Genomic DNA, 15,277 nt, shown 5'->3' with positions numbered 1-15,277 from the left:
CAGAGGCTGATTGAATGTGGCTTTATGTTGATCACGTTCTTTTTTTCTCTAGCTATGCAACAGAGAACCTTCCCCATGTTCAGCAGTTTCCTGTGCTAACATTCCCACTAAACAGACTTATTATGATGGACATGTTCACTCCCACATTCCCCATGCTGATTCCCATGCCTGGCCCATAGTGTGTATTCATTAAGTTGACTAAACATTTTACATAGTCAACAGACATTTCTGCATGCCCTCTGTGAGTTAGGAATTGTGTTTCAACATTTTGGCATACTGAAAGAGTTAACATTTCTCCAAATAACTTTCTACATTGGCATGCTGATGTATTAATCAATTAGTTGTGAATCAAATTAATATAGACTAAAGCCCTTGTAGCTCATCATCCCTTGTAAAGTGTAGTTTCTAAATGTATAAACCCAAGGCTCCGGAGTTTGTCTAAAATCTTCAGGTACTTGGAAGAGCCCCACTAAACAGTCTTTTATATCTCTTCTCTTATTCATCATTGGTTCAATTATCTCTTCAAGTCTTCCTTCACTTGATTCTCTTTCTTTAACTCTCCCCTAAGAAAGATGTCCTGTTAATGATGCAGAGCGTTTGAGAGCAATGGCATCTTTCATGTCTCAATTGCGCATGATTCAAAGACCTAACATGCTGGACGTTCGTGGGCGTCAAAGATTGACTGGTGACAGTGGCTCTGAGTTTGTTGTCTTACTCAAGTGTGGATTAGTAACACGGACTCTTGTAGGAGTATGCAGAACAGAAGCAGGCTTTATTAAGAGTTATGACAGAGAAGTGAGGTGAGAAACAGCCAATGAGATGGTTTAGAAGGTAAAGGCTTTTGCCTCCCAGCCTGATGACTTGATTTTCACCCCCAGAACCCACATGGTAGAAAGATAGAACCAACTCTCACAAGCTGTCCTCTGACTTTGAAACACACACACACACACACACACACACACACACACACACACACACACAGAGTTAAAGTAAAAGAAAATAAACATGTAAAAGTGAGACATTAATGAACAGTGAAGCCTGAACTCCCAACTCTAGGGCAATGGCAGAAACTGGATAAGGGCTGACAGCATTTCTACTGAGATTAGTGTTCTCTGTGTTATAATGAGCGGAGACAATGGAGCTCACACTCTCTATATACATGTCCCCTTGGCCCAAGCAGGAAGATGATCATGCATTCTTTATGTGCTACCCACCCTGTGAAACATGGTCAAAGGCCCCTCTCTGTCTACCTCTGATTTGTCCTTTGTAGACTTTGTCTGCTAGCTGTCAGTCACTAGCTGATTCTGCTACCTCTCATCTTGGAGGTGTCTCACTGGTTTTCAGACCATGCTCTCTTTGTTCTCACGTTTACATGACCAGCTTTTGTCTTTACTGTGGCACATAGTTAACTTTGCCACAGCTTGACATAGCTGCAGTTAGTTCCTTGTCTGTGAAGACCTGGGATGGTTTTCTAGGTGGGAGCTTCCTGATTGTATCCCTTCTTACTTATAATTAATTTTGTTGCAATCAACTTAATTAAAATGAGGGTATGCCAGGCAATGTTGGCTCATGCCTTTAATCCCAGCAGAGGCAGGTGGATCTCTATGAGTTTGAGGCCAACCTGGTTTACAAACTGGGTTGTATGAGAGCTAGAGATGTTACACAGAAAAACCCTGTCTCGAAAAAAAAAAGATCTGAAGGGGGATATATGACAGGACAATAGTGTCCTATATATACATTTCTCAAAGGCTTTGGGAAACAGGGGTACAACTGTCCTGTGGTCCAGGCTCAGGGATTTGCCCTTTCTCCTATCTGTTCAGCTTGGTTACCTTGTGGTCATTGTAGGTCCTCTTGTTCATCTTCCTCACAGGGCTGTTCTTGGTTGGATCTGTGCACTTGGAAAATGATGAATGTGAATGATGGTGAAGAAATCCACATAACTTGAAAATGGGTAATATCAAGAAGCCATGGCATGGGGCGGTGGAATCCATTGAGAAATGTCTCTGGATGATAGAGACTGCTTCTGTACTCCTGATGGAGAACTTCTCAATGCTTTAAGAGAGATGGTTTGGGGAACAAAAGCAAACTAAAAGCTGCTTCTATCATTAAAAGTGTCACTAAACATAGCAAGGTTACATGACATGATATGATGGAGCTCTTACCCAGAAGGTAGGACAGTGGGACTTGCATGTCCTCAGAAGAGTGTTGTCTTTTGTTCTTATGTTTCCATTGAAGAAGTATCAGTGTCCATCATCTTTCTGTACCTTAGATATTGTGTGTGTGTGTGTGTGTGTGTGTGTGTGTGAGAGAGAGAGAGAGAGAGGGGGGGGGGGAGACAGACAGACAGAGACAGAGACAGAGACAGAGATAGAGAATTTATTATGGATTGTGGCAAAAAAAATTTGTCTTTTGGGATTTTCTTGCTCCAATGAAACATGGTTTCTCATCTGCTCTGGGATATAAGATAATTTCAGTAGCAAAAGCCTTGCTCCGAGGGGAGGACTCTGAGTTGCTGAAGGTCTGCTTATGATGGATAGGCCAAATTCCCAGGTTCAGTGTAAGAAAACCCAGTGTGGCCACATACCTAGCCAACATTTCCACACCTGTTATGGCTGCCTGCCTAGCTATCACTTCCATGGCAGCTTTATCAGCATGGAATCTGACATTCTTCCCGTCATTTACCTGACCTTTTTCTGACTCTCAGTGATCCTTGTCTTGGAAGAGTAGCAGGGCCAGGGTAGTTTGAGAACCTCCAAACGTAATAATATAAAAAGTTTCTTCTTATTAAGCAATAAAACATGTTTCAACGATATAGATAGACATGGAAATGGGCAGCAGCACACTTGAGGACTGCAATATGTAACTTCACAAGCCGTGGCTTTTGTTTGGCTTTATTTTCCTTTGTCATGTTACAGGGTTTGATGCCAACCTTTGGCCTTCCATGTCACCAATTTCTCCATGAGACATTCCCTTTGTATGAGAGCTGGCTTGGAGGGGTGGGTTGACAATTGACAAGAATCCTCTCAAAAAAAAATCACAACCCATTCACAGATCAGAGACTGTTCTAAGGGCTTTGCAAATATTAATTCATAACATCATCAAGTTAACTCTGTTTTATCAATGGAGAAACTGAGACACATGAAAGGGTGATGTGTTCAAGGCCACAGGGCTAAGGGAGTGATAGAGCTGGGGTTCAGACCCAGGCCACCTGCCACTCTTCTTACCTGTCACACTTGTCATCTCTCCATGCTGGACCCATTCCACCAATTACACCTTCATCAGCACAGCTTTTCAAAATGATCACCACGAAGCAAACTCCGGTGGTCATTTACTCTCACTGTCATCTCTAACCCATCTCCTAGTCACACAGTAGTTTGAACTATTGGAAGCCCAGAGAAGGGTGCCGTGCAGGGTGGCTGCCATCACCTGGCACTGGTTTAGGGTTTCACGTATAAGAATACGTTTTCCACAGATAACACACTATTTCTATTGTGAGCCGTGTGAAATGGAAATGAACTTGAGAACATGAGAGGGAGGGACTTTCTCTACTTTCCGAGGAAGGAGAACTTAAGAAGTCAAGAATGGCTCTCAGTTTCAATACTCTTAAGCTTAGAATGGTCCTCAGTCTGCTTGTCCTGAGCTTGATGTGTGCATCAGAGAAGTGACTGGTTGATTAGCTCTGAATAAGCTCACAATCTGTAATACTAGAGACTGGAGGGAGGAGGATGCTTCCACTGGGACACTCCTGCAGGGCAGAGGGGCTGTTTCTACCCCCAGAATCTCTCCCTCTACTTAAGTGTTTGCTGACCATAGAATCACAGTAGCTACACAGAACTGAGTCTTTCCTTGAGACTCTTGGCCTCATGGGTCCAGTAGTTCAAGGACAAGTGACCCAAGTTCAACACTGAGTCCATGTGTATTTCACCTGGGGACACTGATAGCTACAGCTATTTAGGAAAAACATAGTCACTCTCGGGACTGCTTGGGTCCTTCCTTTTGACAGTCAGAACTGAATATTTGAGCAGAGGAAGGCTCTCAGGGAAGGGGACCTGAGAGACGTTAGAAGAAACCTACGAACAAAATGAAGGCTAATTTAATATTAAAATAGTTGAGTTTGTTTACTTTATACATTACCTGGGTGAACATAGACACAAATACCTGCCATTTAAGCTTCTTTGCTGCCACTGACGTGTGCATACTGCCTACATTCTGTGGATCTAGAAACTAAAGTTAAATCTGATTGGCTTTCCCAGGTCATGGGGCTGGCAAGTAGACACATATTATTTTCGCCCTATAGCCTATATTTTTCTCTCAAGCTTAAAACATGACTGCTCTAGTATAAAGAGTGTAATAGGCCTGATTTCACCATTATAAGAACATTCACCTCTCTGGGCCATTTGATAACCAGAAGGTACATGTAGCTTGGTAAGAAGGCCTTATTATTGCTATGTTTTTGTAATAGATCTTATTAGGGCAGAGAAGAGTGATCTAAGATGTGATGTGGGATTGATTTGGGACCTAGGAGCAGATATTAGCTCCTGCTGTTTGTTGAAATGCTCAGGTCAAGTCTGTGCAAGGCCATCAGCGGCCAGCAAAGGACCAATGGTCTTGTAAGGCAGCACCTGGCAAGTGTCCTGGCTAATGGCATTCTGAGGCTGAGTCAAAGGAGCTGCCAGTAGCAATGAAATCATGCCAGCCATAGTGTCTGAGTCACTTGGGGGGATCCTACTGTCAGTGAGTACCTCTGTCATGCTTATCTGTAGAAACTTCCCTTTGGGAGGAATTATTGTGGTCCTTGCTGGGTCTGTACCATACAAGGATCAGGTGAGTAAGAGATAAAGGGACACTAGCTGACAGTAGAGCTAAACAGGGACTATGGCAAACAACTTCCCTGCTCCCTAAGGGTTCAGTCATCATTCTTTTGAAAGTGACAATCCTCTTCTAAAATTTCTTGTCCAAACAGTATATTTCTGGTTGGATAGGAGACAGTACATCTGCCCGCCTGAACTGATCATGCTCTATAATTTATTAGTTTGAAGTAGTATTGGTTCACCCGTGATGATGGCTTTGGTAGAGGACTTGAGTTCATGTGTGTTCAGGACTTGAGTTCCTTCTTGAAGGAGGGTTATAGTCAGTAAAACTCATTAGTGTGGCTTAAAAGGCTCAGCCTAGTGTCATCTTTCACAGACTCCCTGACTTGCCTTATGTGCCATTCTGGCTTTTCAGTTCCCCAGAGGACTGTGATCTATTTTGCTCATCTTGCTTCCTCTGCAGTCATTTGATTTCCGACTAAATGTATGTTCTTCAGACACCTTCTATTATGTGTTAGAGCAGAGTAGACCCCCGTTCTTCTCATATTATACATCACAGTGGCTCTCAATCTTCCATAGCCTAAAGCATTGGTTTACCATGGTCCTAGCACCATTATGACTTTCTTGTCATGAAAGTATTTAAGAGTATAAACGTTGGCTCACAATCCTCTAGTTCAAGTCCTGCTCTTTACTGGTTACTGTTTTGTCTTTGGGATATTACTTACCATCTTATCTCTAAGTCACAGTCTGACATCTGTGACAAGAGGAGAGTAACAGTACCTACTCTAAAAGTCTGAGGAAAACATTTGTATACATTGAGAAGGAGAACGTTGGCTACGTAGGATACATTCACAAGTGATTATGGAGTAGAGGTGATTGTGTTTATTCCTCCTTGGGGTCCATTTTTGAGTGTCAGAATCTAATATGTTTTGTTCATCTTTTAACAGTAAGTCTTATTTGCAAGATGCTGGTGAAGCATGTGAACTGCTTATTGTAACTCTCTCTACCTTCCCTTCCTCCCTCCCTCCCTCCTTCCCTCCCTCCCTCTTTCCAAGTGTGTATAGATATCATGAAGCCTATGATGCTGCTTACTAACTCTGCCAGATTCTCCAGTTTCCTCTGGGCCACAAAGAAGTGATGTGAGCAGAATGTTAACAAAGAAGGGAGTTTATTACAGAATATAGATGGCAAAGTGGGAGGAGGAAGGGGTCCCATTAGCAGTCAAGTCACTTAGGAGGTCTTAATACGGTGTGCGAGAAACACTTCTCTGTTAGCCAAGAGTTCCTCCTGTGTCTCATTGGGGGCAGCTGCTCAGTTTGAGTGATCTTTCCACTTTTTAAAGCCCTGAATTAATTCCTGTAGGAGACTTTTTTTTTCTTGGAATACCAACTTGAATGATTTTCATGTCTAGTAATGTTTTCTACAATTTAGCCAACAGTAAAACGCTTGTGAGCTCATCATAAAAACAAAACGATGGTGCATCAAAAGCAGCTGCAGGGGTTTTTCTTTCAGTTTTATTGTAAATGCCTTCAGACTCCAAGAGAGGTCTCGAGGGTGTTGCCACACTAGAGCAAAGAGATCGAAACAGCCTACTGAGTGTGAAAGTTCTACGTGGTGTGAATATAAGAAAGGTCTCAAGCCCTTTGAGAATGACCAGGACAAAGCCTACAGTTATAAATGGTGATGACATATCCCAAACCCAAGTGGATCAATGCCTGAAGACCAGGAGTAAAACTCAAGATCAATAGATGCTCTTAGTGACTGTTTTGACCATATGCCCTCACCTCTACAATGTACGGGCACTCCATGAATGCCCCCACAAACAGAATGTCACTCCTTCTAAATAGGACTCCGGAGTTACCCAACAATAAACTAAAACCCCCAGTAACAGAAAAATCTGTGGAAGAAATAGAGTGCACTGTGTGTCAGTCATTTGGACTCAGAGACTGACATTGTTCTATTGTTCCAAAGGAAAATATCCAATGTGTTTGCACCAAATCATTTGTTGAGGAACTTTTTTTTTTCTTGCTGTGCTTCACAATAGCCTCCAGAGGCAACTAGTTCAAGTATAGGCCCTTGAGCCCAAGCAGATCTCAATGGTTGGTCTCTTCAGTGGTGGGAAGAGTGATGGATAATTATAGCTTAATTAACAGTAATTTAACTCAGACAAGAAAAGCTCCATAGGAATACTTTCCTGGTGTGGTGGCTGTCTTGGTGTGTGGTACACACTTAAGGATTAGACTCTCTAGAGATTGGAGATTCTTGGGTCAACAGGATTAGGGGAGAGAGAGATGGGGGAGGGGTAGCCATGGAAGCAGACTGACTTTTACAACATGGTCTCAGTGGGTACTCTACACTCATTTAGGATTTGCTGGGGATTTTAGGAAAGCAATGATGGAGATGTGGAACTATAAAAGATAACACTAGTGACTCTGAGGCTCGGGTGTGTGAGCACAAAGCAAGCATTTCAATATATAGGCTTGAGGAAGACGTTAACTGGTAGGGACTGGAGAACTTGAATTTGATCCTTGTTGTACTAATGAGCAGAGGGTGGCAAAATTTCTGGTCTTCTCAAGAAGGCTAGATAGATAGCTAAAATCTTTTAGCTATTATGTAATCCCATTTTAAAAGAAACAGAAATTACAGCACTCAGGATGTGAAACCACGGTAAATAAAGGATGGCTGAAAGATCAAGAAATATTTACCCACAAGCAGCAAAACTTCAGGTGCCAGGAGTCAATTTGAAATACTCAAAAGTCTCTCACTTGAGAGAGGGACTACATTTATACATTAAAGCCCCAGGCCAACCTAGAACCAAGAGGCAGGAGTTAGGGACAACTTTGAATTTATCCCATGGAGCTGAGAATTTTAGCTGAGAAGTCGGACGATCAAGTGAACTGGGATAGAGTGAGTTCAGGTACAGTTTGGCTAGATAATAGAGAGACCAGCTACAATTTAGCGAGTTGTTTAATTTTTCTGTTTTTATTAAATGTGGATATAACACCAACTGTGAAGTTACTAGCAAGGAATAAATAAAATAATCATTTAGTACTTAGTTGTTTACATGGTATGGTATAGTGTGTGTGTGTGTGTGTGTGTGTGTGTGTGTGTGAGAGAGAGAGAGAGAGAGAGAGAGAGAGAGACAGAGACAGAGAGAGACAGAGACAGAGACAGAGATTTCTTGTCTGCTCTGACCTAAAGTTTTATGATTCTAAAAGCTTTTTTTTTTTTTTTTTTTTTTTTTGGTGGGGGGTAGTGGGGAACACTGAAAGAATTAGTTTTTCTTCTATATTCAGTGTGTATTACTCAATATTGTGAAAAAGGTCTCATAGCATTCAAAAGTGTTCTAGTTTCCCGTGAAAATGTTTTGATGTCTTTTTCCCCAATCAAAAAAAAAAAAAAAAAATCCCATCTCTAACAGATGGAAAGCATTTGACACTTAGCCTGACAGCATCACCCACGACTGGAAAATGCCCTCCTTTGCTTGTGCAGAATGAAGAATGAGGATGTTTTTATATATATGTATACAGAGGGGTTGAATAAAAGACAGAGAAGGATGAGCCATGCAATTGTGTCCCCTGGGTGACAGCATGATTTGATTGTGTTTACATATCAGGCTGGTGTTTGGGAAGCTTCAAGCCTAATGGGGCACGTTTATCAAATTGCAAACAGCACCACTTATGCACTGCCTGTGATAAAGTACCACCAGAGTGGAGTATCTGTCCCAGTAGAAGATGATTATTTCCCAAGATAAAAGCTAACTACCAGATGCCAAAGCAATTCATCAATTCAGTGACAAAAGAAAAAAAAAAAAGATTCAAGCAAATCTCTTCTTGGGTGTAGTGTAAGGCAAACAATGGGTTGATTGACTGTTTTGGCCACAAATGCAGCCATGGCAAACCTAAACCAAGGGTGAGGTATTCATAGGGATTTTCATTTGAATGTCAGTGTTACTGGAAGCCTTTCTTTTGGTTTTCCAATTTGCTCCCAAGTTGGTTGTGGGAGTGGAAGTTCAGTGATCACTTCATCGCTATGAGAAAGGGTTTACTTTCAGGAATTGTGGTTTTCATTTCAAATCTGCCAGCACTGGGGAGCATCAAAGAATGACAACTTATATGGACGGCGGAGGTTTGCTTTATAAAGGAAGAAACCCTATCCAGGTGCCAGTGCACCTCAGAGCAGACATCTCAAAATCTAAGGGAAATGGGCATTTGAGTTTGGTTTTCTAGTTACAAGCCAGCTGGAGTGGAACACTCCTGAGCCTCGAAATAAAAAAAAAAAAAAGACTATTTTATTTAATATATTTTTATTGAGTTCTGTGTGTGTGTCAGGTGCTGTGTCAGGCTCTGAGGAGTCTGATTAGCAGGCTGCCTGCCACCTGTGGGGGTAGAAAAGCCAGGAGTTAATCATATGAACATTCTTCAGATCTCAGCCCCAGACTTTTATCTTTGGATGACATAGGGTCAGTTGTTGACCTAATGATGCTGCCCCTATAACCGTAACTGGCAAATGATGGTTCTCTCCTCTTTGTGACCATACCCTCTATCCTACAGGACATCAGAAGTCAAACAAATTAGCTCCTTCTGGTTCTAATTGATGTCATTTGGGGGTCAAAAAAAAAAAAAAAGCTAAAAACAAACCAACAAACCAACAAACAAAAATCCCCTTTGTCACCTCTATGACCATGAGAGAGAGTTGGAATGAATCAGTGTCCCTGTGTAAGGCTCCACCTGTGGGGAGGGCTTGTCTCCCAAGGCCCATAGTTAGTCAACCTCTTCTATTTTTGCTTTTCCAGAAAGAACACTTCAGGTGACCTACCTTCAGTTCATAATTGTTGAATTCCTGAACTACAGAGTGTGAAAAGCTTGTCCTGAAATTAACTGATCCTACCATTCACTGAACTCTCCCAATTAAGATGTTTAAGGAAAGCTGTGAAATATAAATATTCTAAATATCACTTTCTGATAGACAGAGCTGGCTTGGTGCTCTTGGTATGGATATGTGACTACCTTGTTAGAGACTGGGGCATATAAACGGGGGGGGGGACTTATTGATAAGGTAACAAATATATCCATGCTTCTTAACCACGGGGATGAATTCTGGTACAGGCATGGTTAGATGATTTCGTCATTATGCAAACATTTTAGAATGTGTTTCCACAAACCAACACAACCGTGACATCACTGGGCTTTATAGTCTTATAAAATTACCTTAGTGTATCCAATTGCCCCGAACAAAAACAGTTGTCATTTGTGTCTCTACCAACATTAGCTGGTAACTGTAATTTCAAATACAAACATATGCATAACAAAGAAAACTGTGGTCTCTAGTACTTTCTCCAAGAAAATGTGTCTACAGTTCCAAGCAATTAAATTCAGATAAATATTTGCATAAGAGCCTGTTGAGAAGTTAAAGGAAAGGAAGTGATACAAATTCAACAATCCTTTCATCTCTTTCCCACTACCTTCCTTTTGCTCCCGCTACTAATAATTTATATTTTATCCTTAGTATAGAGGTTCATGTGAACTGTCAACCTATTTTCTCCTTGAATAATTGAGTAAATTTCTATTATGTGGCAGAAAAAAAACATTAACAAATATTTACAAATATTACCCAAACTTCTGACATCCCTAGAAGATGTTCACACCACTTAAGAAGCTGTCAGATTTTTTTTTAAGCTCTGAATTAATTGAGAGAACAGAAGTCAAAGAAAGTCTGAAAGAAACTAAACAAATCAAGGGGACCTTTTTCCAGGAAAAGGCAGAGAGCAAAAGATAAGAGAGCAAAGGAACCCGGAAGCCGAGACCTGGGAGAGATAAATTGTCAGAGTGGATGAGTTGGAATGAAGAGACTGTGACACCACATGGGTGACACATAGACAGGGAGCCTGTGGGGGAGGGGTGTCGGTGAAGAAGCTTTTGCTCCTCACCAGAAGGAAGCACTTTTTTCCTAGTCTTCTTTAGTAGGTGACAATAAAGACATAAATTACATTCCAAATATTGCAGCTTCTGGGTGGGCCCTCCTCCTCTCTCTAAGGAAAACTGTAGCCTCACCTTTATACAATTTAACTCTGAGTAAAGCATTTAAGCCATTCAGTCTCCCTGTTTCTCTAGGTTTTATTACAGACATTTCTTTCGCGTTGGGATGAAGTAACCGAAAATCTAAGCGTTTTGAAGTTGGACAAATCTGGTTGGAGTCTTGATTCCTTGCTTACTGCCATTTCTGCTGGGGCAAGTCATGTCACCTGCATAGGTTTTACTCACTTCATCTATGCTGTGGATGGAAAAGATCTCATCTGCACACCTCTTATCATTGCTGAAATAAAACATCTGGCAAAGATCTAGAAAACAATTGGGCTTTACCCATCTGAATCCTTTCAGAATTGAAAAATCAAGGAAAATGTAATAGGACTGTTAGAAAACATGTACAGACATTCAGGCTTAGAATAGCTGTCAGAGATAGTGAAGTACTCCTGGGTAGCCAGCATGAGCCATGAAGCTGAGGTGGAGGGCTGTTTCCTGGGATACAGAGGAGTCTATGCAGAGAGAGCTATGGGGAGGCTGCTGAGACCCATTAAAAAATGTGGCCAGTCTCTGACAAGTGACTTATTGGGAAAAGAATTTTTCTCTTTTTTCCACCCTCCAATTTCCTCAAAGGCTCACTCTTGGTCATACCCAACTGGAAGCTATTTGGGGAGAGAGTCTGTTAAACTCATAAGCCTGAGACATGGGGCAGACTGGAAAAGGGTCCTGAGTAAATGGAACTTGTCCATCATGCCCACTTTCTTCTTTCTCCTGTCCTAATAGCATGGACATGAGCGTATATTGGGTGACCGAAGGACCACTTTTTATGTAGGCTTTGTAGGCTGTGCCACATCTCAGACTTAGTTCTGGAGCTGCAAGTCAAGACACATCAATCTCAATGTAAAGGAATAGCAGGGAGAACACAACTGGTCTCACAGCTAACTCTCCATGAGGGAGAGTGATGCAAAGGGCTTGCTGTGCCGGTGGGAGATAAACAGGAGCTCCTGTTTCAACAGCAGCTTTTCAAGTTTGCATCTTGGCACGAGGCTGACTTTGGCTGAGGGCACCACATAAACAGAGCATATGCCCAAGCATGCAAGCCCGTCACAACTTGTTGGATACATTTTCACCTTCCATCCCATGACCCACAACTGACAGAACTGATGCTAGAACATTTTTTCAGAGGATTGATTAGATACTCTCAAAATTTGTAGCTAAGTAGAAGATTGGCTTAGGGAAAAATGATATTTTGTCATCACCTGGGTAAAGCTTTGATTCGTTGTTTGTGAAATTCCTGAACTTTGAGTCAATGACTTCGTTTTGACTTTCTGTAGGGTCTTATCAGTGTCCTCCTGAGGGTATATTCATATACCAAGCCTCGATATTTATGAATGTTATCTAATTTGGTAAAGGGCTCTTATAGATCTGATTAAGAATACTGAAGTAAAGAGAATATCCTGGTTTATCTGGAAGGATCCTCCCTTTAATGGCAAGCATTCCTGAAAGAGCTACACAGAGACCAGGCATGTTGAGGAAAAAACTATGTGAGGAGCAAGACAGAAGTTAGTGTAATATGACCCACAAGCCAAGGAAGTGGGCATTTGCCAGAAGCTGGAAAATACGTTGAACAGATTCTTCTCTGGAGCCTTTCAAAGGTATGTGACCCTGGATATAGCCTTCCAGCCTCCAGAATTGTGTGAAAATAAATTTCCATGACTACAAGCCACCAGACACAGTTGTTTGTCTCAGTGGCCCTAGGGAACTATCAAAGCTCCCATGAAACCATCTATGCTGACACCATGACTGCTACTCACCTTGAATTTTAGTAGCTTGAGAAGTCATAGAAGCAGAACAGATATTGTCTACTTGAGAATATTGTTCTCTCTGCCAAGAACTGTTCAGTACAGGAGGAATGCATTGGCTAACCTGGATGTTTTTCATTTCATCATAAGCATAAGTTTGTCTTCCTTCTTTTTTAAATCCATCTCTTTTGTTACCACTGCTGCATGGCCTGGCTTCTTTGATCTTTTGGCTAGTTCATGATTCTTTAGATCTCAGTCCATCAGCACCAAAGTAAACCCATCTGACCACGTCATTTCTCTCCTTTACATCCCTTTTGATAGTTTGAAGGACAAAACTTATGTTTTTTTTTTTTTTTAAATTTAAATATGTTCACAAATTCCTTGAATTCCCTTGAGCATAGATTCAATGAATAGTATACAACAGAACTGGTGGTATATGATTTCCATGAATAGATCATTAAGAGCTTTATGGGTTTCTTCTTGCTTTCTGTGTTGGCTCATTTATTCTAGTGGAAGCCAGTTCCCATTTCATGAGGATACTCAACTGGTACTATGGGATGGGTAGTCCACTTAGGGAGGAACTGAGTAAGACCTACAAAAATCAGCTTGGAAGGGATGTTAAATTATAGTATCATAGGGAAGATGTAAACTAATGTGGCTTTAGTTACTTTCAGTTGACTAAACTCCCCTAACTTTGGAGGCCATTGCTGGGAAATTCATGTTTAGTTTTTCACAAACTTTGTTAGAGCTGACACACAGTCAGAGGTGTTATGATAACAACTAACAGCAGCTTGCTGCTTCAAGGACCTGGACCTGGGTTTGCTAAGTCCCCTTTGGAGGGATTCTTGTGCTTTGCCCCCAAGTTGTAGAAGCTTAATCACCAGCAGTCCTTCAGTTTCTACCCATCCCTCATGCTTTTTTGGCCCCTGGAGTCCTCAGGCAAGATGAAGACAACCTATTTAATTATATCAGCCAGTCCAGACAAGCCTACCCCTCCAGTTTGTTTAGAGAACAGTGGGTTCTGTCTATGTGGGTTCCCTTTGGTTCATAAGTCAAAAGCCCACTAAAGCCTTGCCTATATTTTAGCATGCTCAGCCTCATTTCTAATCCTTCCACGCCAAAGATTGAACTAGAAATTACTCCCGAGTTCATGGGTCTTCAGAACTGAAAGAATGCTTTATATTGCCAAATTCAAGGTGAGATCCAGATAGATAATGTATATTATCTACCTGGATTACTTCTATTTCTTTATCTATCAATACTCATTGTACTTATAGTTTGAAATTACTAGAATTTGGAAACTTACAATTTGGAAATTACATTTCCTGTTTCTGTATTGTTCCTCTTTACTCTTTTCTTTTTTTCTGCTGTGGCTTTGTATCTCTTCCTGCCTCCACTCTTGCTCCTTTTCTTCCTCATTCTGGATAGCTTCATCATATTACTAAAGATCTCTATTCTTTGTTGCATAATACCTTAGCTCCTTCTTTAAACATAGCACTCAGCAGCTAAAGGTTTAAAACAATCACATGCACAATCACTCAGTTTCCTCAGAAGTCAATAGTCTGGATAGAGCTCAGCAGAAACAGCTTAACTCTGATCGATGTGGCATGAGTGGGGCACAGTGAGGGGCTGGAAGATCCATTTCTTCTCACTGTTCCTCACCATTTGAGTTGGATCTTTGGAGTCCAAATCGTGGAAGGAGAAAACTGAACCTGAAGCAAGTTGTTTTTTACCTTCCACACAGGTGGCAGTCATACCACCACATACCTCCCACAAATCAATCAATCAATCATCAATGCAAAAAAAAAATTACCTCTAGAAAAGATGTGAGATTGATTTGCAACATAGCCTGTTGTGAAGGCAGGTACTGTATAGCTCCTAAGTGCAGGGATGAGGAATGCACAAAGTCTCCCATTCTAACTTCATCTCTCTCCCAAGAATAGATTTTCTCTCTTGAGACTGAATAGAACTTTGTGACTCCTTCAAGTAAAAACAGAGCTGAAGGGACATTACATGACTTCCAAAGTCAAGTGGCTAATGATTCTGGTTTTTGAATCAGCACCATTCTGAGACTAGGCTCAACCTTTAGAAAGGCCCACATGGAAAGGAAGCAAGCCATAGCTCACACTTCAAGCTGAGCTCCTAGGCTCTATTCAACATTCACTTCCCAACCATGTGTGTGGCCTTTAGAAATGGATCTTCCAGTTTCTAGTTGGGTCTCCTACACCAATGAATGGCACATTGATCAGAGTTAAATCATCTCTGCTGAGCTCTCTCCAGACTGTTGACTTTTGAGAAACTGAGTGATTGTGATTGTTTGAAGGCACAGAATATCAAGATAATCTTTGTTATAGTCACTTACACAGTGGAAAGTTCTGGCAAGGAATCTGCACTCTAGACATTACATGGAAACACTCAACGAGCTGATGATCTTTGTTTCCCTTTAGAGCTTCTTCTGGAGCACAGTAACATAGTTTCTCTTAAAGTGCATCTTTGATATGTACATATATCTTAAGATAACCCCCACTTCCTATGTCTGAGCTGTTTCTTCTGCCTTGAGTTGATTCCCTACATTTGGTTAATGCGTACACGTGCCGAAGTCCTGTCTTCTGAAAAAAAGAGAAAGAAAAACTACAACTGA

The 15,277-nt window shown here is 41.3% G+C and overlaps 1 pseudogene; it reads right to left on the bottom strand.

Annotated features, from left to right (window-relative positions):
- LOC131896407 (eukaryotic translation initiation factor 1-like) overlaps positions 1-3,328 on the bottom strand; it is a 29,152-nt pseudogene extending 25,824 nt beyond the window's left edge.
- Between the last annotated feature and the right edge of the window lie 11,949 nt (positions 3,329-15,277).

Source organism: Peromyscus eremicus, chromosome 20, assembly GCF_949786415.1.
Source record: "Peromyscus eremicus chromosome 20, PerEre_H2_v1, whole genome shotgun sequence".
Taxonomy (NCBI): Eukaryota; Metazoa; Chordata; class Mammalia; order Rodentia; family Cricetidae; genus Peromyscus; species Peromyscus eremicus.
This window is presented reverse-complemented; position numbering and strand designations above follow the sequence as displayed.